A 23,283-nucleotide genomic window follows, 5' to 3' on the forward strand; every position below is an offset into this window, starting at 1 on the left:
GTTTTATAGCTAGAAAATGTCACCTCAGGGATTTGAACTAAGCCTGTTTGACTCCAAGACCCCATGCTCTTTCCATGATACCGTAGGCTGCCACGTGTGCCCAAAGGAAGCACTCAATTTCAAGGAAGTTGCCGCTCTGTGATAACATGGTCCACCCTGCTTCCCCATCCTTTTTTGTTTGTTTTTAATCAGTCTATGGCATCAAATTAAATTGCCAGAAGAACAGTTTTGAATTGTAACGGATGGCATTGTTCACTGTCTTAGCATTTTAAAATTTGTTCTGATTTTACTGACAATACTATATCTATCTAAATACAGGAAACTTTAGCCATAAGAATGCTAATAGGCCTGATTTAGTTGTCTATTTTTTTGTGGTCTCATGAGCAAACAAGTAAGTTACTGTGGAAACCAAATAGAAACCTAGATGAATTGATACAGTAAGAGGCCTAAGAAATGGGGCAGCTTGAAATAATTCCATCAAAGTGGCATAGGGGATAAAAGAGAATGCCTTGAAGATAAATTAGGCCAGGGTTATTCAGTTAAGCCATATATATGGAGTATACAAACCTTATATTTGTTTAGGGTCTATTTTATCATTTAAGCCATTGTGTAATTTATGATGGTACCACTGACGATATTTACTTAATTTGTTAAAGTAAGTTTTTAACTTTATTTTGACCTCAGTTTGCATGTGGTAGTTATATTTGTACTTTAAAAGAACATATGCAATAGTAAAGGCAAGTAAGATAAAACAGAGTCTCCTGCTATCTGCCCCAAGGATTCAGTTGCCATTCCAGTAATCCAAGAGACACTGGCAATGTGATATTGGAGACTCAGTGTTCCAAATGTCATTGATATGAAAGCCATATCAGGTAGAGCACTCAACAGAAATTTCCCGTTAGCACAACGCTGAGTCAGGCCATCCCTGTAAGCCTGTTCTTTCATGTGGGTTTAGGGCTTGGGTCACATATTCTTTCAGGATTTGGGGCTTAGGAAAATTACTTATGTCTAGGAGTGCATGTTAGAGCTCATTTATGTAACAGTTTGTAAACTGAGTAGGCAGAGAAATGTCATCTGTGAAAGAAGGACTGCAGACAGTAGGCAGCTGTCCAGAGGTCTGGCAAGAATGCACGGATCAGCACAGCCCTGCAGCATCAGCCCAGAGCGAAGTCAGCCTCTCCTTTGTGATCCAATAAGCATTTGACTTAATGCCATCCAAGTGGCCTGTTAGGACTAGTGAACCTGTGCCCAAGCAGTATCAGACTGTCAGGGGTTTGTTCAGGGGCTCCTTCATTAATTTTTCCCTCTCTTGGCATTTTTTGGGTTCTGTTATATATCAGATTCTCTGATTTTTGCATTTTGGTCCTTGAATATTTCCCATTGAAGGCATATGAGATAAGACAATTGAAATTATCATTATATACACAGGTCTTGAGAGCTCTTTAACCAAAGCCCATAGGTGACCAGTGTTTTGAGTCTATAGAAGAAACACAGGACTGACTACCTTGTGATTTCTCTAACTTGAAAGAAAGTGCGTTATCAGTTACATGAGTAGAAGGGAAGCTTTTAATGTACTGCTGTTAGTAATTGTAGGCAAGTCACTGGATGGTAAGTGTACATGGTGGTTTCTTTGCCCTAGGAGTAGCATTAAAATTCTCATCTCTCAACTTCATGAGAAAACAAGGCTTGCTGCATATCTTTTAAACTGAAGACTTTCCTTAAAGCTTGTCTGAGTATGTCAAAGTATGTTCCCGTCCATTTGGTGTCAATGATCAATCACAAGAAGCTTTAGCAAAAGGTCTGAGTTCCTGCCACGTGCAGATGTGCCATGGTGCAGTTGGGCTTATGAAGATGAGGGAGGTGTGGATATTGCCCTCAAAGAACATCCAGTTTGGGGAAGAAAAGACACGTGTCTCAAGAACTCTGATCAAGATGGACTGAGGAAAGTCTAAGAGGTGCTGAGCAAGGACTATGAGAGTTAAGAACCTGGAGAATTACTTCTAGCTGAGCCACAGGAAATGACTCCATGTCACCCACACAGGGTTTAAAGGAAGGATGGGATTGAGATAAGGGGAAGACTGTTTCAGTTAGAGGAAACACACAGAGTGGGTGTACCTGGGAGGTGGGGGGAATTGCTAGGAGTTCTTTTTGGTTGAAGATTTCAAGAAGCCTGTCATGGAAGATAAAGCCAGAAAGTTCGTTGGAATTGGGTCATGGAGGACCTTTAATGCTAGAATAAGGAATTTGGACTTTATTCCTTAGTTTCAAATACTTACACAAGTGTGTTACTTTAAGGCCCAACTCTTAAGTATGATTATTAATAAAGAGTAAAGTTATCCTTTTGGCAGTTTGTGGGAAAATGCAAAAAGTGCTGTTATACAATTGCATATTTGTGGTATGGGTCTAAATAACTTTTTTTGGCTGAAAAATTTCCACAGAGACAGTGCTAAATATATCACATAATTCTATAGCTAAGGTGGAAGCCAGCTACATCACTACAGCATGCCCTTATTTTGATTCCTCCTTAGGTTCAATGATGTTAGGATCTACATTTCACAGCCTTTTTTTTTTTGGCCAGGTGGGTGGTGCTAAAATGCCTAATACCCCATTTCTCTGGCAAACAGGCTGATTTGTTTGAATTATGAGTCATTAAGCTCCTTTATCTTTTCTCCCAATTTCCTACTTCATGCTTTCCCTTCATATTGGGCACTTTGTAAGCAGTGAGGTGTTTCATTGATTTGCTGCCCATAAAAGAGTAGCTCTGGTCTTTTTTTCTATTCAGAGGAATGATTTTAACCTACCTGTGATGTGCCTTGGAAATAGTCTGAGCTGGTACTTTTAGCTATTAGAGGCTAACAGGAAAAAATATCTGAGTTTTATCAGATAGTTTTGAAACACTTTTCAATTGATAAAAACATTAGTGAAAAGGGCTATCTTTGTTAGTATTCTCTGGCTAATTAACTCTGTTGACTAAAGCTTGAGGCTTATATGGCAAGGTCAATTAGTTTTACTCTGTGATGATCTTTTGGAACCTCTGGTCCTGGCCATTGCCATTGATTTCAATAAATAATTATAATAACAGCAGGCACTTATACAGCTTTAACTGCTATACGTATAAATTTATTTAATTTTCAGAATAATCCTAAACAGTAGGTACTGTTACTGTCTCCATCTATAATGGATCATGAAATTGAGAAGCTATGTGACTGACCCAGGGTCCCCTTACTGGTAACTGAGCTGTGATTCAAACCTAGGCACTTGGACTCCAGGGTCTTTATTCTTGATTTCATTACAATCCAAGGACACCCAGCAAGCATGTCCGTAGACTTAAGTAAACACAATATGTGTCTAAACATTTAAGGCTATTTATTTTGTATAGTATGAAGCTTTGAATTTAAGAAATTTCAAACCAGTGTTATGATATACAGACGCCACAAATCTATTTAGTGTCTCTTTTGTCATCTGCGCAACATAGTTGGACCCTTGGACGAGTCTTCATGGAAATGACATTTGAGACCTGAGCCAAGACTTCATGGATGTTCAGGTGTTCAACAGGCAGAAAAGAGCACCACAGGTAGAGGGAACAGCATATGCAAAAGTTCAGAGGTGAGATGGCATTCAATGTGCATGTTTGGAGGATGTGCATCCAAAATACGATGTCCAGTGTATCTAGAATAGGGTGGAAGATGAGCAGAGTGACTAAGATAGTAGAAGGCTGCAGATTGTACCCCGCTGAGGAGTTGAAATTGTTCTCTCAGACGATGACCTTTGTTTTGATCAAGGACTCACAAATTTTTATATCATTTCAGAGGGTTCCCAGATGCTCTGATGCTTACCAGTAGGTCCATAGACCCCTTTCCCCCAAGCCATAGAGATTAATTGAGAATCAGGAAGTGTCTGTGAAGGGAGAGTGGTAGGAAGCAGAGAAATGAAGAGGCAGATGCAAATAGTCAAGGCCAGAGATCGCTGAGATGGCTAAAGAAAGTGAAAGAAGGTAGGAAATAGAAGTGAGCAGGCTTGGGGTGAGCTACACGGGAAGGTTGCAAATGGAGTGGGTAAAAGAAACTGCAGTTTCTAGCTTGGTTTAAGAATAGATAGTGATGTCATGAACAAAAGCTGGAGACAAGAAGAGAAAAGGTGCAGGAGTAGGAAGGTAAGGGGCGCAATTTTTAGACCCATGGAGTTTCAGGCGCCCGTGCTACGTTCCAGTGGAAATGTCCAACAGACAGTTGGAAATGCAGTCTGGAAAAGTCAGCCTTGGAGAGAGGTTTAACCGTCTCCATAGCAAATGGTAGGTTGAAGCCCTTGGAGTTAGGGCCACCCAGTGAGAGCCTAGGAGAAGGCAAGGGCTCCTGAAGAGCAGCAGTAAGGCTGGCTGCCGAGAAGAGACTCAGGGGAGCCACAGAAGCATCACAGCACGTGAGCGCTTCCCGTGCGCTGAGTTTGTTCTGAACCCTTCACATGCCTTAGCTTGCTTCATCCTCCGCCACCTCTGTGACAGAGCCACATTTCATACATGCAGAACCCAAGACACAGAGAGGTAAAGTAACTTGCACAAGGTCTCACAGAGTTAGTGAGTCACCTTCAATGCTGAATTAGTGGTTAGCATCATTAAACTGATGTAACTGAGTTAAGATAGTTTTTTTCATAACTTTTCTATAGATTTAAATATAGCCTGGCAAGCTTCAACGACAGTATTTCCTTACTTTTCCCCTGGATCTAGGAAGTAAATATAGTATGATCATCAGAATTCACAGAGGAAGCATGATCTGAGACTTCCATAAATTTCCAAATTCCCTGGCTTTCTCTCACATGAATATTCTGTTAAGAGTCATGCATTTCTTAAATATTTTCTTATTTAATAGGTAAAGCTTTCACTGAAGTTTTTTCTCCCAGGGAATGAGCATTTTGGGCATTGGTTGGAGCATTTCCTGAAATGGTTTCATGAGTCACATTTTCATATTTCCTCTTAGAATATACATTGGTCTCTCTTAGGGTGATCTGGGATTATCACCAAACTCCCCATTCCTATTCTAACATACCCAAAATGTCTCTTGTTTACTTAATTCCATCACTGCTTAGAACCTCTCCATTTTGTTTTCTTTTTAATCACTACACTAGTAGTAGAGATTTTCTTTGGAGCCCATTTTCTCAGAGTAATTTTTTTTTTTTAATCACTTCATCAGACTTATGTACATTGAGGAACAAAAAACAATGAAATCACACCAAATTGCTACAGCTGGGCTATCTGCTAGGCAGGGGTCAGCAAACTACAGTCTAAGGACTGAATGGAATCCACCACTTTTTTGTAAGGAAAGTTTTATTGGAATATAGCCCTGCTCTTTCATTTACATATTGCCTCTGGCTGCTTTCCTGCTGCAATCACAGAGTTGATTAGTTGCAACTGTGTGACCCACAAAACCTAAAAATCTAAAATGTTTACTGATTTGGACTTTCACAGAGAAAGTACTGACTCCTGCTATATAGCATACTGCTTTTGGAAAATCAGAATATGTCCAAAGCACATTTATAGTGCTGTAGAGTTTCTAAATAAAATTTTAGCCAACTGAATAATAGAACCATTGAGTGGCTTCTGTGATATTTGTTTTTCAGATATAAAACAGAAGTTGGGCAAGGGAATAATAAAATTGAAGACTCCTTTAAGTAATACATCATTAGAATTCTTACCTGTATAATCAGTCATCTGAATTTTTGTCAGTATTGACAAAGCTGTTAATTTGGAAAAAAAAATTTTTTTTTTAATGCTTAATGGATATCAGGTCCTTAATTGTGCGTGTCCTTTGGGGTTTGGAAAAATAATCCTTTCCCTATCCTCAGAGAAATACATGTCAATTTAAACCAAGTTAGATATAAACAAACAAACAAAAATCTGGAAAAATTGGCCTAGATCATAGAACTATAACACATTGAGAAAATGTGTCAAGTGGGGCACCTGGGTGGCTCAGTCCGTTAAGCGTCCAACTTCGGCTCAGGTCATGATCTCACCATTCATGAGTTCAAGACCCACATCAGGCTCTGTGCTGACAGCTCAGAGCCTGGAGCCTGCTTCCGATTCTGTGTCTCCCTCTCTCTGCCTCCCCCACTTATACTCTTGTCTCTCTCTCTCTCTCTCTCTCTCTCTCAAAAATAAACATTAAAAAAATTCTTAAGAAAATGTGTCAAATTATTTCAGTTAATGTTGACCATATATTTCTTCAATCATATCTCTGAAAAAAATGGATGCATTTTATTCCCCCTTGTTTTACTAAGACAAGAAATACATGAGGCCAGATAGGATCACATTCTGCTCTGTCAAATACAAGTTCCTCACTTGACCCTCCTGAAGGCCCATTTTCCCAGGTAGCTCCACCCTCCTTTTGGGGCTGCTGATGTCTTCTGAGGTCCTCTCTTGCCTTTGGGTTCTCTCCTCGAATGTGTTCTCCTGGATTAGCCCCATTGGTGCATAATCACATGACTCCCCAGCTCTGAACTCCACTTCTGTTCTCTACAGCTCACCTGATGAAATCTGGTCGTAATTTTACTAGTACTGAAAACCTTCCACAGAGGCCTTTGTGGAAAGTCATAAAGGTTCCACACCCCCTCCTTTTTTGTGTACCTTAACTCTGAGAACTGGAACTGCAGTCTACCCTTTCCCATCTGTTGCTTTTCATACACTTTTCCTCACTGTTTGAAATGTCCTTTATCCATGTCTGCTTTTGTCTATTTCTTGCCTGAATCCATTCGTCTTTCAGATGCCTTCTCTTTTGAGCAGTTTCCTCTGGTCTGCTTTCTCCCTACCTCATAAATTCCAAGCTAGAATTAATATTTTCATGCCATGAATATCCATAATACATTTTCTGCTTTTGTAACTTAAAAAGGATTATTCACATACCTTCTCCTGTTAATGGCTAAACTAAATTTCTTAAGGGAAGGAGCTTTGTTTTTGTTGATTGTTTATTACACTTCTACATTTTCTTTAGTGTCTAGTTTGACTGTTTGTATATAATAACTACACAATCGACTTATTGTTGAGTGGAGGAATCAATCAATGCTTAGTGGCAGATATGCAAACTGTGTTATATCAAATGGTGAATTTTACTTGTTTGATATATGGTAGCCCTAATGAGATGAGATAAATTTTCCAATTTAAAAATCAGCTTTTCAGTTATTGACAGGAAAACCACAGTAGTTGCTAGATGAAAGTGCCTAAAGATTATGTTTTTCATCTTCAGGAAGTTATCTCAGCACAGCCTGTTTTCATAAACTCTATTGGGTTGTGGCACTAAAACTATTCTCCAGGGGTTTAGACACAGTGTAAAAATCCTCAGTGTACTTGGGATTATCACAGGTAAGAAGAGGAAAATCAATTTCTTGTCTAAACCTTGCTGCTGGTGAAAATAGCAAATGGCAAGATCTTTTTACCAACTATTTAGTGCAGACAGTAGACAAAGTAAACAAGATAATGAGAAAAGGTCTTAATACCACATTTGAGGCTAGTTTTCCGGGAAAACAATTTAGGATGTTTAACCCTAAATTAAGACCAATTCTTCTTTGTGAAAATGGTACAGGCATTGATCAGAACAATGGGCCACCTAATGTACAGAAAATGGTCAATAATGTCTCATCACTTATTTTTGTTGTGAAATGGACTTTACTCTGTAGACTGCTTTGTTCAAATACTCTTCCGGTGGTCTTTCTGTCTTTACTATTTTAAGATTAATTAATTAATTAATTTTTTAGTATTTTATGGAATGGTGGAGCTCGCTTTATCTTGTCTCCATTTTGCATTCTATGCGTTAACTTAGTAGCTACACAAGACAGTCTGGTCTTCTGTAGAATACGTCATATGCTCTGAGGGGCTTGAAGAAGAAATGAGTGGAATGTGTGGGGAGTGTGCTGGACGAGAACATGGTGTATGGTGGGCAAAATTCAGGCTGTGGGAGGATTAGTCATAACCTACAGGAAAAATTCTGTTGCAAAGATAATGGATCATTTGCTTCCTGAATGAGCCATTCAGAAGGAACCTTTGCCAAATTCAGTAAACTCCCTGATGAGATTCTTCAGAGACTCTCCTACCCAAGTATTGGTTGGTATAGAAGGCTTTGTTTGAATCAGCTTTCCCAACCTTTACAACTTTTAATTTACTAATTGCTTAGGTGGAGGGTGTCAGGAGCCTTTTTGGTCTGCAGAATGTATCATTAAATTAGAACATGATTCTTTTTGTGTGGTTTGATAAAACCCAGATATAATGTTTTTTGTTTTTTTTTTAAAATCATCCATTTTGGTTATAGTTTAAAAAGAAATGACCTCTTCCCTTCTCTGAGTATATTTTTAGCAAGAGTTTTAAGAATTAATCTTCAGTATGTGTTGTCACAAGGAGTAATCAGACTTGAACTTTATAAGCTTAGTGCCTTTGAACTTCTGCCCCGCACACAGTGTATATATAAGGGAAAATAACCCTGTGTAGTTTCTTAATTAAAATAAAGTTTAGTTGCCACTTGGTTAACTTCTTGGTTTCTTAATAAAACAATATATTTTGTGAGTCACCTGTAATTTGTAACTTGAATGTGATGATATAAATCTTTCTATCCTAATCAAGTTTTTGAAGCTGAATTAAAACAATTCCTAATATATCTGGCTTCAGTAAGTATCAGGGATGATTGATTATATCTGAACCACGTATTGATAGAGTGCTAATTTTTTTTTAATGTTTATTTATTTTTGTGAGAGAGAGAGAGAGAGAGAGAGACGAGTGGGGAGGGGCAAAGAGAGAGGAAGACACAATCCAGAAGCAGACTCCAGGCTCTGATCTGTCATCACAGAGCCCAACACAGGGCTCAAACCCACGAACCACGAGACCATGACCCAAGCAGAAGTCGGACACTTAACCAACTGAGCCACCCAGGTGCCCCAATAAAGCCAATTTTTTTTTAGTGTTTTTATTTATTTTTTAGAGAGAGAGAGACAGAGTGAGTGGGAGAGGGGCAGAGAGAGAGAGAGAGAGAGAGACAGAATCTGAAGCAGAGCAATAGAGCTAGTTTTTAATCAGACTGGTTAACTCCCACAAAGGATGTCTTTCGCAATTTGCACAGAATGCCCATATGAACATTCATTATAGTCTCAGAACAATTCAAAAGCTGGGGCACCTGGGTGGCTCAGTCGGTTAAGTGTCCGACTTCGGCTCAGGCCATGATCTCACCGTCTGTGAGTTCGAGCCCCATGTCAGACTCCGTGCTGACAGCTCAGAGCCTGGAGCCTGCTTTGGATTCTGGGTCTCCCTCTCTCTCTCTGCACCTCCCCTCCTTATGCTCTCTCTCTCAAAAATAAAATAAAAACATTTTTAAAAAGTTAAAAAAAAAAAGAACAAGCCAAGACATTTATTCCATGACCTTGCATACACACTGTATGCAAATAGACACTTTTGCACAAAAGGAACAATAATAGATTCATTTCTTACAACATACATATAAATAGAAGCATTGTAAGTTTCACTTTTTAACTCACACTTACTTTGTGCAGGGAACTAAGGTCCAGTCCTTCCTCCTCAGAGTCAGTACAGTCTGATGGGGGTGGGGGGGGGGGGAGGGTAAGAGGTGTAAGCACCAGGTAAGATCAAGACAGCTGTATACCAATAAAATTGACCAAAGTACCAGGTGTGATGAGAAGTTGCTTCTTTCTAGTAGAGAAGATCAACAAAGGCGTTGATTGGGAGTTGTGGCTTTGAGCTAGGTTTTGAAGGATGCGTAGGCAAAGAGATGGAGAAAGAGACGAATGAAGTGCAAAAATGCTCCTTGGGCCAAGGTCTGAGTTACATAAGCTGGCGACAAGACACACACACTGTTTGGGAATTCGTTGAGTATGGTTAGTAAGATTCACCTATCTTCTCCCTGGCCTCTGCAGCTGGACTGGAGGAAGCAGATGGAGAGGAAACCTTGATTTTACCCCATGGTCATCTGTTCTTCTTTACCTTCCTACTTGCCCTTACAGGATGGTAAGAGGTGGAGAAGAAGACTAGGGAAGAGGACTGGGGGAGGGGGGTGTGGATGAAAAGAACTGCAGTGTAGCACAGGGGGCTCTTTGCCATACTTTTCTTCTTTCTTTTCGTTTTTCAGTGTTCCCTCCTTTTCCAAAGCTTGGCGGAGTCCATCATAGAAAAGAGCAAAGAAAAGGTGGGCAGGGGATTTTCTGTAGCTGACCATATTCAGTCTATCTATAATTATATGGGATTAAAGAGCATAGGGACTCCTGGGTGGCTCAGTCGGTTAAGTGTCTGACTTCGGCTCGGGTCATGATCTTGCCACTCCTGGCTTCAAGCCCCGCATTGGGCTCTGTGCTGACAGCTCAAAGCCTGGAGCCTGCTTCAGATTCTGTATCCCTCTCTCCCTCTGCCTCTCCTCCGCTCATGCTCTGCCTGTCTCTCTCTCTCAAGAATAAACATTAAATTAAAAAAAAAGTGTAGATTGAGTAGTGTTTGCAGAAAATAAATATGTCATGCTGAACATATAAAAATAATCTTGATGGACCCTGGCTTTCGTTCTCTTATGTCCTCATTACAGACATCAAGTAAATTTTATTTAGGACCTACAAGATGCATGGAATTGTCTTACAACATAGTAGAGATTTAAAAATCATTTTTTGTAGAGATGTAGGGGGATTTAGGAACCCTCCCCTTCCCTGCCCCACACACTTTTTTTTCCTAGAAAAATAATACTTGCAGGAGCTATCACAGCGTAGGATCCTGAGTAGACATCAATCTTTTGCACTTCCGTGAAGACGTTGTCTTTCAGAATGTGTGTGTGCATTTATTTTTTCCTTTTCCATAGGTGAAAAGAGAAAACTAAACCTGAGTGACAGAACAGGCTTGAAAGATAATCAAACCTGGGGAGTAATTTTTAAAGCTAACTTGTGAAGAAATGAGCTTGCTAGAGAGGTTGCTCAAAGGAAACTGCTGTCACATTTCAGGATCAGAGTGACTAATTTAGCTTCTACTTTAGAATAGGTCTGTGTGTCTTTCTATCTTCCTTCCTTCCCTCCTTTTCTCCTTCTCCTTCCTCTTTCTCTTTTTCCTCCTCTGCTTCCTCTTCTGAATCTCCTCCTCCTCCTCCTCCTGCTTTTTCTTCTTCCTCTGCCTTAAAGTGAACATATTTTATATTCTTGTAAAATATTCTCTGCCTTCTGAGAAATAATGTCAAGTTGAAAATTGTATTCTTCGGTAGTATAGTCAGCTCTTTCACTAGAGGATTGTTGTAGGAGTTTGGCAATTGTACTCTGTAAGGCAAATTGCAGACTATTAATGAGTCCTTATCAGGGAACAGTGATAGTGCATTTATATACTTATATGGTGAAACCACTTCATACTTACTGGTTTTTAAAAACTAAGGCTTACATTTAAATGGAGGGTTAAACATGTTTCTGGAAAATATGCTTTGTCCCCTTTTAGAAAATATTTGCTGTATAAATTAAGAGTTTTCATGCTCCAGACTCTGGGTGAGGTGGGAGTTATGAATGTTACTGATGGCTGAGTTCAGCGACTACATCTTTGAGGTTACGTAAGACTGAGCAAAGGAGGTAAAAATCTGAGACACCATCCTTAATGAACTTTCACCTCAAAAGATAAATTGGAAGGAATTTCCTGATCGGTCATTGGCAGCCCCCTGAGAAACTCATGCGGATTATGTGGAGTTGTACTATGTGAGCGTAATCTCTCTTTTTCAGTTCTGCCCGTTGCTGCAAAACAGCAAGAGAAAGAAATCAAGGAGCCACTCCTGTCATTGACCAGATAACCCCACTGGGGTCAATAGACAGACGGAGTTCCCAGGGGGAAAAGCTGCCGACATCAGAGGATAAAACACTTTGGACAGCTTTTACCTTAACGCTGACCTGGAAGACTTTGACACCTGGTTACAAGGTGAGTTAGGAGAACACAAGCTTAAGATCAAAAATGGGGTTAGATTAGGCAGTAATCACATTAAAAGATTAGTGAGACATTACCAAATGACAGGAAATTATTTCTTTATATCTTCTTTTGTGTATATCTGATCTAAAAGCAATACACAGTAATCCTGGTTATGTGTAGGCATCTTGATAAAAAGTTCTACTGAAAATTTTTTTAAGGATAGGAAGTAGAAAAACATGCTAAAGTATTTGTTAACTTTTTTCTATCTGCAGTCTGGCATCATGTGGAAATAAGACACTCCCCTTCCCTTCTGAAATAATAAAGCTGCAGATTTCAGGCTAAACAATGAAATGACAACCCTGCTTGCATTATATATGTATATGCAAATACATTCATGCATACACACGTTCTTAAAATGCATCCATTTTTTATAATCTTTCATAGTAAACAAGTGGGTTTTTTCCCCCCAAGAGACTGAACTAATATGATACCAGCAATGCTTACTATGGGCTCCTTGTCATCTTTGATATTTGCAGTTATTATTTTCAGAGCCACTTCACACATGCTATTTGATATGTTAGGCTCAGTGACTTTGGCCTTCACAATTTGGACACATTCCTCCCAGTTATGCAAAGCTTTCTACTTTCTTGAGGTCAGTGACCCCCAGAGTGGGAGAGTGTACCATGAAAGTTGTTGGGAGGCTCTCACAAGCTGTGTGTCCTCTTCTCAAACTCTTATTTGCCCTGGGGCACAGGGGTGGTGGTGGTGATAATGTAGACATCTGTAATTTGGGAAACACCACGGTTATTTTGATACCCTCTGACCCTTTCTTTGTATGGACTGGTTCTTCTTGGTAGAGCAGAAACCAAGGCTCAGTAATTTAGTGTCGTCATTGTTCTGTGAGAAGCTTTCTGCTTATTACTGCATTATTTAAAATTACATTTTAGGGGCCCCTGGGTGGCTCAGTGGGTTGAGCATCCAACTCTTGATTTTGGCTCAGGTCATGATCTCAGGGTCATAAAATCAAGCTCCAAATCAGGCTCTGCACTGAGCATTGAGTCTGCTTGGGATTCTCTCTCTCCCTCTGCCCCTCTCCCCTGCTATGCTCTCTCGCTCTCTCTCTCTCTCTCTCTCTCTCAAAATAAATAAATAAATAAATAAATAAATGTATGTTAAAATAAAATTAAAATAAAATAAAGTAAAATAAAATAAAATAAAATAAAATAAAATAAAATAAAATTACATTTTAGTGCAGAGCTTGCAAACTGCCGGCCCATAGGTCAAATTTTAGACTATAATCTCTTAACCTGTAAACATTTTCTTTTTTAAAATTGAATGAATTGCCAACATTGATCAGTCTGGAAACTTCATAGAAAAAATCAGATACCTGGCTTCTCTTGAAAGATTAAAAATCTGGTTTTGTTACTATTCCAAAGACCGAAGTTTGCTAATCTTTACCATTCCTTACATATTTAACCCAAACAGCCTTACAGATTTATGTTACCTGCCTGGTATCTGTAGGCTTTTGCTGTCAAGATTCCTGTTTTAGGCATTAGTTCTCTCCTTTCATGAAGTCACTGTCATGTACTTTACACATAACACACTGTTAGTCTTTATTCTTGTTTGGCATTTTATTACTTTATATAAAATGTGTGTGTTTTGCGGGGTGCCTGGCTTAGTTGGTTTTGGTTTCAGTTTAGGTCATGATCCCAGATTCATGGGGATCAAGTCCTGTGTCTGGTTATGCATTGAGCATGGAGCCTGATTAAGATTCTCTCCCTCTTTCTTTCTCCCTCTCCCCCTTAGCCCCTTTCCTCCACTTGTGCTCTCTCTCTCTTTCTCTCAATAAAATAAAATAGAAATACAATACAATACAATAGAATAGAATACAATACAATGTGTGTGTTTTAAAAATAGTGGTTTTCTGAGGTGAAGCTGATATCTCCCAAACTTGCCAGTGAAGAAGGAAGACTTTTCCAAAATCGGAATGGTGCGTTGTTCTTAATTTGGAAATCTCATTTGCATAGTGATGGGGTTTGAATCATTCTTTCTGTACCTTAAGGGTGTCATTTCAGAGTCTGATATTTCATGACCCAAGGGTTCTATCACCTAATCTTTCTGTTTTGGTCCCTGGGAGGCAAAACTGATTCATTGATTTGGCCTCTTTTTGAATGACGCCCATAGGAATTAGAGTCCATTGACCAGCTCCCTACTCAGTCTGGACACCAGAGTGATTCAGTGAGCAAAATGCTGTGCCATCTTCTTGTGTAGGACTTTTGACATTGAGAAATCTCACCATCAGAATCAGATGTACCCTCAAGCACATTGGTTGTAGTTCATCACAAAGTGTCTCTTTCCCCATCTTCGATCACTGTATATTGTTAGGAGCTGAACTATTTACAGGGGTATTCCTGTTAATTTGATACTGAATCAAACTTTCGTACGGTAATAAAGAACTTTAGCCATGAAGATATTTCAAATCATTGGGTCCTTTTCTGTCTGCATTAGCTAAACTCAAACATGAATTATTTGATCAGAGTTTACAGATGGAGGAAACTGATTTTGATCCTAAAATAGCAGTTCTTGTCCCAACAACTCAATTACCTTCAGACAGGTAGTGCTGTTACTTAAGCAGATTTTAGGCCTCAGATTACCGATTTTTAATGTTGAAGCAAACAGGAAAGAAGGCCAGCTGGTTTGGATGTTTATTTTGAGTGGTTTAGTGGCCTGGCTGCATTGCTTTGCTCTGTCTTATGGAATCTCTTAGGTCAGTATTGCTTAGGATCTCTTGATACTTGACCACAAGCAAAGATGAAATGTACATGAGTCCCTTTGACTGTCAGGTTTAAGTTCCTGGAAATAAAGTAAGTGGAAATCTGTTCCCACACATATTTGCCAAGTTGTGCGTTGACTGTATAAGACGGAAATTAAACTTTTTTTTAAAAAGGGAAATGCAAGTGATCAGCATCTCATTTCCTTAACGAAATGTGTTTATCTGATATTGTTCTTTTGTCACAGGAATTAGTTTGTACGCATGTATATTCAGGAAAGCTTTCAGAAAGCGCCTTTGCCTCTTTTTCTTGGAGTTCCTGGTATCACCTCTCTATTCCCTTTCACTTAATTCCCTGAGGAAAGGACAACCAGCACTGAAAAAAAAAATGGAGTAGGGGGTGTTTAGAACTCATTATTGACATAAAAACAGGTTGAAATGTTGTGAAAAAGGTAAACTCAATAAATCAACTAACCAGTCAGCAAAGAGAACATGGATAGAGGATAAAGTATTCCACTTTTTGCTGATGTTTGTTCCCTTTTATCTGTTTTGAGGGTCTTGAGACTCCTCCCTCAGGTAGTGGCAATGGAGAGACTATCCAATGAGAACTGGTAAGGCGGATGTCATTTTACCTGTCCCTTTCTTCCTCTCCTGGGCTTTCCCTCCTCTTCTGTCTCTCTGAAGGAGGTCTCTCCTGTTCAATAGGCATCTCATTCTAAAATGCTGAAGGGGCCAAGGCGAAGGGAGCAGGCCAGTAGCCAACTGGAAGAGGAGTGAGAAGAACCTCAATGAGATGACAAGAATGGAAACAAAGGATCAGGAAAGAACCTTTGTCCAGGGATAAAGGCCATGCCCTAGACCAGTCCTCCACCTGTACGTTGTCTTTCTCATTCTGCTTGGTGAAGTTTTAGAAAAATGGTCACCCCCTTAAATCTGAAAAATTTAGACCAACTTTGAAAAATAAGTTGTATGTTAAATACATATCCAGTAAAATTGGGAATGAAGAAAAGTATACTGTTAATATCAGAGGTTTCATAAATGAAATGGTAGGGAAGAAGGAAATTTTGATTTGTTAAGAATCTTTTCATCTTTTGCTGTTTTTTTTCTCTACTTAAAAAAATACCTTTCATTGAGAAAAATTTCAAATTACACAAAAGACAGTGAATAGTAAACTCCCATACACACACCCAGATTTGTCTATCCATCTCCCTTTTATTCTGAAGCTATTAGAAGTAGACATCATGTATTTGGATCAACTAGTATTTTACCCTGAAATACAGTCATACAGGAAAAAGCAGAGTAAGTGCTTAATACTTCCTTTTTAATAGACAGTTTTAGAGTTGGTACTTTAGTTTTTTCAAAAGGTATTAAAGAGTTTCCTTTTTTTTTTGAGTATCATTGTATATTCATGGATTTAAAAAATATTATGTTTTAATTAGTTGCGGTGATTTTTTTTTTTCTGGATGCTCAAGTACAACCTTGGTTCACTGGGATCCCCTTCAAGTTGGCTCCTGTGTATACGTAAAGAAAAGAGAGCCTCTTATAAGAGAATCACAGTGAATTTTCACAGACTGGCCAGTTCCATATCATCAGCAACCAGATCAAGATAACAGAACATCCCAGAAGCACTCTTGTCCTGTTAATTTCTTTGACCCTGCTTTTTGGTACAACAGGATGCCCCACGCTTCTCTTGTACATTTCATATCCCAGTCTAAGTATCAGCCATTCTAAGAAGCTCTGGTTCTTTTCAGTAGGTAATGGAATTTAGAAACTAGAGTGTAGGGGCACCTGGGTGGCTCAGTTGGTTAAGTATCCGTCTCTTGATTTCAGTTCAGGTCATGATATCACAGTTCATGAGATTGAATCCCATGTCAGGCTCCCAGGCGAATGGTGTGGAGCCTCTCTCTCTTTCCCCCTCCTCTGCTCACACACTTGTATGCTCTCTGTCTCTCTCTCTCAAAATAAATAAACAAACATTAAAACAAAATAAAATAAATAGAAACTGCAGTCTAGGTCTTAGGAGGGCTTATTCCTGTGGGTTCTCAGTGATTCTAGGCTTTTTGGGGGGCAGGGTAGAAACTATATACATTTAAAAATAATACATATGAGTTCATACTGGTTTTTTCAAGCTAACTTTATGGAATTTTAATATTGTTTGATTTTATGTTTGTATCTCTTTTCTCTTACACTGAAGATCTTGGTTCCAAAATAAGATTACAAACTTATTTGCTCTATTCTTTAAGTACACAGAATACTTTCAAATGAATAAGCTCAGTCAGCATTACTACTACTAATTATTATTCTGTTTTTATGCAGAGAAAATATGTAGAGTTTTATTTATCCTTTTTTTTTTTTGGTCATTATTTTTGGTCTTTTAAAATTCATGCATGAGGTTAGAAGATGAATCTTTCCTTCAACTCCATTTTTAGTATTAATGTTGATACGTTTCTTGGCAGTGAAATTCAGTCTATTAAATCTTTAGTTTACCAGATAATTTGAGTTATTTGCAACTCATTACATCATAAGCAGGAGATGTTCCAGAGGCGACAGTGGGATTATTGTTCTCTCTGGGTGGTAGATCGATTTGTGCTGCATTGGATGCATTTATTAGTGTCTACCCTTCCTCATAGTGCAGGTCCAGAGATAGAAGAAAGATAAACACTCTAAATGAAGCAGAGAGCCTGAAAGTGCCCCAGGATTTTTGTCTTCTTGCTTCTTTTTATTTGATAGATGGTTATTTGATGGGTGCATATTTTGGAATGCCTTTTCGCCCCCTTGGTTGGTCAAGTGATCAAGTGCTTTGACTTTTGGACACATTTTGTAATATTTGACCCTGGGATAAATGTAAGCATTCATAGAGAATATGGGTGTAGGTAGTCTCTCCCACCTTCCTCCTGTCCAACCTTCCTTTCTGCCAACCATCTATCCTTCCTTTTTTTTTTTTTTTTTGCACACCCAGGTAATTCCTGGACCCCGAGCCGAGGGCTGCACAAGGGAGGAATAAGGAGAGCTACATCACTCCCTATTTTGTCTTTTAAAACCTGTCTTCTCAAAACCTCTTATTCTCAAACCACCTCCGTAAGGTATTTGAGTTCTTTCCAATATATTTTTACATACAGAAGAATGATTAATACTGTAATTAGTCTAACTGTGAGGTTGATTTAAAATTATTTGTTTATTGGCTTTTTACATCAGATGAGTAATGCTAGGAAGTACTGTGTGTATGAACCCACAAGACACATCGTTTTGAAAGGTTTGGCTTTCAGAGAACAAGGATGTATTGGAGTAACAATTCTAAACTTTGCCCCAGTAAGAAATGATTACAAAGATGATGGACTAACACATCGACTCCCCAAAACTTCACTGTGTATGGCTGGTGGTAGACTTTTAAAGGTTTGAGATTTCAGAAACAATGGTGTGTCTTTTCTCCTGTGCCTTATAGCAACCCTGCTGTATCTGAAGTGTTCACTCATTTGTGTAGGCATTTGGTCATTCATTCATCCGTCCATGTAGCAAAGTCTCTGGAGTATCTATCTATCAATATGCACCAGTCATTATTTTGGACCCAGGAATGGTAACAAAGAGAGCAGGAATCATAACTGGTGAAGTCTCTGGGAACAGATAATAAGCCAATAAACAAATAAGGTAACTATTGAGTGAGGTAAGAGCTGTGAAGGGAATGAAAAGAACATTGTGCTAGAAAGCGACAGAGATGGTGCCTATTTCAAGGCAACAGGAGCTGAGAACTGAAAGATGATTTGCTGACTGCATGTTCATGTTTGGAGTACTGAATTTAGAAGCACTGTATAATTTAAACAATACCTAACAAATTCAGCATGTGAATTTATTTCCAAATGTCTTGTTTTTTTGTTTTTTTTTTTTTTTTTGTTTTTTTTGGTCGGTACTTTAAGGTTAAAATCTCTTGTTTTGTCAGTTTGTAAAAACTGGAGGAAGTCCTTGGGGAAGAGTACATATGGGAACTTGCTGTGGTGTATTTGTAATTCTCTGCAAATCTTAAATTGTTCCAAAATAAAACACTTAAAAGAAAAAACTGGTGAGGAAATACCAAAATTTGTAGCAAATCAAACACAGTGTTGCTTCGATTTGCAGAGATGAGGTAGCTAGGTTTAAACAGGAAGGTCCTGTGGGGAGAGTGGCACGTGTTGAGAATTTATTACTTAAATGCTCTCGTACTTGCCCCATCATGGACTGGACCAATTTCCCCCCGGTTTTTGATCCTTAATTTTATCTTCTTAAATTTCAGAAATGTAACAAAACTTACCAATAAAGTTAATTTACATTTTTCCTTTTTTAAAATAATTCATGCATTTTCTTGAAATCGTCTTGGACTATGTAGGGTGTTATGTTTCAGTTGGATATTAGCAAATCTTTTTCACATGGGGCTTTTAATAAAAAGTTTACCCTGATCAAAGCAATCCCCTCTACCCTTTATCCTATTAATATTTTTCAGTTTGTGTATTTCTAAACATAAAGTATCTTCTTTTTTACATGTTAGGGGAGATAGAGAAATCTGAAGTTGGCAAGAAGCATTAAATTCAGAATCTCCTCTGTGAATGCTTGCCAGCTGCAGTGTGGATTAACAGCCCTGCCATGGGAAGCTGTTGGGGAATCTACAATCTTTAAAAGTACTTTGCAGTATTTGGTCCCAAGAATGCTTACTCATCTTCAATAACCTAGTTCAAGGATCAGCAAATTATAGCCCACAGGGCAAACCTGGCTTGCAAGCCTGGCTTTATAAATTAAGTTTTAGTAGAACATAGCCATGCTTATTCATGTGCTCATTTTCTATGGCTGCTTTTCCACTACAATGGCAGTGTTGAGTAGCTGCAGTGAGACCGTATGGCTCATAAAGCCTAAAATATTTTGTTTGGGCCTTTACATAAAAAGTTTGCTGACCTCCGATGGAGTCAGATGGTGACTGGATTATCTCTGCCCATTTCAGAATCTGGGATCCAAAAAATGTTGCAGTTGCAGGGATTAGTAGACAATAGAGTCCTGTTGGGTTATGATAGAGCTTTTTGCTTTATTTTATTTCATTTTTAAAAATGTTTTTATTTAGTTTTGAGAGAGAGCGAGTGCGAGTGGCAGAGGGGCAGAGAGAGAGGGGGCAAGGGATCTGAAGCGGGCTCTGTGCTGACAGCAGAGAGCCCAATGTGGGACTTGAACCCACAGACTGTGAGATCATGACCTGAACCAAAGTCAGACGTTTAACTGACTGAGCCACCCAGGTGCCCTGCTGTATTTTCTTTTTTATTCATAGGTGGAGATACTGTGTTTGTAGTAAAAATACTTTTTCATAAGCTTTCTAATGTTTTTAGTAACAGTTTTGTAGTATGAAGCCCATTTCTATAAATGTTAAATGCTAAATTAACCTTAGTTATCAGTTGAAATTCTTATTATATATATATTTTTGAATTGCTGAGGAACAATTTTAACAATTCCTTATTTTTGAGGCTTTACATCTATTACTTGGGAGTGACTGTGTCTAATACTATATTATTATTCCCTAGTGTTAGTGTTAGGTCATTGAAGAACAGGGCCCAGCTGGCGATCCTTTACACCTGTGTCCAGAGTCAGGCTTGTTGAAACAGAGTGCTGGACAGAGTGCTCACAGGTTTTGACCCACTAGTATGGACAGGCGCAAGAATTTGCATTTGAAATGAGTTCCCAGGTGGCATGTTGGTCCCGGATCACCTTTCAAAACCTCTGTAGTAGACAGCACTGGTATTTCCTAAGCTTGGGATTTGGGGAAAAGTAGCTTTTTCATCTCAATTCAATATCAGGTGACACATTAAAACTTCCTTTGAATTTCTTAAACTTCCACTCATCATCTTTGTGGCAGGACTCACTAATGAACCAGGTATCATTTTAATACTTTTTTCTGTTTTCCAGTCCCAAACTTCTGTTGCCATTGCCTCCTGGCCTCACTGCTCTTGGGTTTTACTTTTTAAAAAAAGAAAATCTCTTTACTGATGTTTTCAGTGGAATTTTGGGATGAAACAGATTCTGTCTATATTCAGTCTGCCAGATTTACCCCAGTGTGGTGTGTGTGTGTGTGTGTGTGTGTGTGTGTGTGTGTGTGCGCGCGCATTTTAAAGTACTTCTTTCTTTTCTTGATTCTTGTAAAATCCTGTGAAGTGAGTTGGGAACTCAAGTATTTTCTCTGCATAAAAGAAACCAAGGTCCTGAGACACAAGATCTTGTGATCTGCTGGAAAAGGAAGGCTCCAGCTCAAGCTTTTTGACTGACATCCATTTCTTTGTTAGTTGTACCATGAGTTTGACACTATCTGGACCTCAAATGTAGTTTGTCAAACTATTAGGACCCCTATTATTTCACTTCATATCAGTGTCTCAATTATTTTTGATAATAAAATAATCTTAAGTGTGTTATTTGATTGTTCTTTTATATTTAAGTGTGGGCTTATTTTTAATAAGGATATGCCCCAAATCCATTTAAATACATGAACTGGTACATCAGTTTCTATTTTGTGGATTTTTGTTAAATTATGCCCCCTCCCCAAATACTCTTGATCCTTTTGATGGAAAATTAGCAACCTTTTTCATAGGGGCTTTTAATAAAATAGTGTCATGGATCAAACCAGTCTCAAAATTAGTACTCTGGAGACAGGTGTCCTGAACCTGCTCATGGAGGAAGTTGATGTTCTCGTGGGTACAGTGTGTCCTCAAATCTGCTCCCTGACAGTCATTTGGAGGAGGGGCTCAGAAGAGGATGCATAATAACAGTAACCATTTTACACAAATAATGGCATCTGCTTCTCACAACTTCATGAAATAGATATTTTTATCCCTGTTTTTAAGTTTATTAAAAAACTTTTTTTTAACATTTATTTATTTTTGAGAGAGAGAGAGAGAGAGAGAGAGAGACAGAGTGTGAACAGGAGAGGGGCAGAGAGAGAGAGGTAGACACAGAATCTGAAGCCAGCTCCAGGCTCTGAGCTGATGTGGGGCTGATTGTGGGGGTCAAGATCATAAGATCATGACCTGAGCCAAAGTTGGACACTCAACCGACTGAGCCACTCGGGCACCCCAATTTATTTTTAGAGAGAGGAGAGAGAGCGGGAAAGGGGCAGAAAGTGAGGGAGAGCGAGAATTCCAAACAGGCTCCTTGCTGTCAGTGCAGAGCCTGATGCAAGGCTCAGTCTCACGTACCATGAGATCATGACCTGAGATGAAATCAAGATTCAGACGCTTAATCAACTGAGCCAACCAGGTGTGCCTATCCCTATTTTATAGATGAGGAAATTGAGGCATGGAGAAATAAAGTAAATTGCCTGATGTTTGATAGCTAGGAAATAACAGAGTTGGGATTGGTTTCAGACCTAGGCAATCCATGAATTTTTTTTTTAAGTGTAAAAATAGAAAGAAAAAACAGCACAGGATATATGCAGTGGAGTACTGACAAACATTTAAAAATCAGCTCTCTAAAAAGGGGGAGGATGCTGATTTGCATGGCTTACTTCTATCATGGCCAATTTCAAGTTCCCAAGAGGATGTCTCTGGAGGCTGGTCTGGCAGGCAAGGGGCTCCTGAGCCTGTGTAAGCTCGCTCCAGCCCACCACCAGGTGTGTGCGAAGATTACCACACCCCAATTAAATGAGTACATGATGCTGAACTGCCTGGGGCCTGGCAGCAAATCCTCAGTTATTGTCAGCTGTTCCTTCTCTCCTGTGGCTATGAATGAGCAATAATTGAAACTAACACTCATGCTGAATACCCGATGCAAATAGAAGTATGGGCACCCTGATATGTAGGTAAAGGTCTACATAAACATTGCTATTCTGGAGGGATGACAGTTTTTTAAAATTCTGCTTAAGGCTCTTAATCATGAAATATTTGCGATTAGGTAGATAATGGCTAGTCAATTAGGTAGGTGGCAGGTGCGGTAACTCTGTGCAGCCAGGCTAATTCATCATCCGTATTGAAAGAATTACACTACTGCCTCTCTTCCTATTCCTAATGTATGACTCGGCACCAGGGAGAACAGAGCAGATAATGCCCCAGGCCCCTAGAGTACCATTAGCAGGTTGGTGGGTCTTTTTTTAGGAAAACCCAGAGGTTTCCCCTTGGGAATGTTGAACTCTGTACAGTCTTTCTCTCTATTGAACAGAAAGGGAACTCCACTCTGCAAATCATTTGGATTATTTTTGGGTTCTCTTTGGGCAAATATAATAAAATCCAAGACCTGGCATGAGGGGGTTATCTCAGGCAGCCAGTGAGCACAGTCAACTGTATTTAATGTATATAATGAGGGCTTAGGTCTTAAATGATAAGCCCAGCAAACAATCGGAGTGGTTTTTGTGGTCCCTGATATCCGACTGCAACGATGAAAGTGACATAGTCCCCACCCACGAAGATTATACAGAATCGGTACAAATAAACAGTGCGGTGGTATTCAATAATATATGCATGCATAAATATAGACATAATACAGATTGCAGTGACAATTCTAATTGATTAAGAAAGATTTTGTAAAGAAAATGAAACCTGAGCACAAAATAACACAAAAGTGATATTTGCATATTATAAAAGTTATTACAGGTGATAATACAGGAACTTTTTTATTTTTGTAAAAT

General features: G+C 39.0%; 1 protein-coding gene across 3 annotated transcripts in view; it reads left to right on the forward strand.

The window, feature by feature from the left end:
- Positions 1–11,718: 11,718 nt before the first annotated feature.
- Positions 11,719–23,283, forward strand: part of OSBPL6 (oxysterol binding protein like 6) — a 118,450-nt gene continuing 106,885 nt past the window's right edge. For 2 of the 3 annotated variants that reach the window (XM_042949254.1, XM_042949252.1), the window contains exon 1: positions 11,719–11,908. The gene's annotated coding sequence lies outside the window, so the exon portion shown is untranslated. Of the gene's footprint in view, positions 11,909–17,625; positions 17,750–23,283 lie in introns of all 3 variants that reach the window. The other variant, XM_042949251.1, reaches the window with a different exon arrangement.

The sequence above is a fragment of the Panthera leo genome, chromosome C1, assembly GCF_018350215.1.
Source record: "Panthera leo isolate Ple1 chromosome C1, P.leo_Ple1_pat1.1, whole genome shotgun sequence".
In the NCBI taxonomy this organism is placed as follows: Eukaryota; Metazoa; Chordata; class Mammalia; order Carnivora; family Felidae; genus Panthera; species Panthera leo.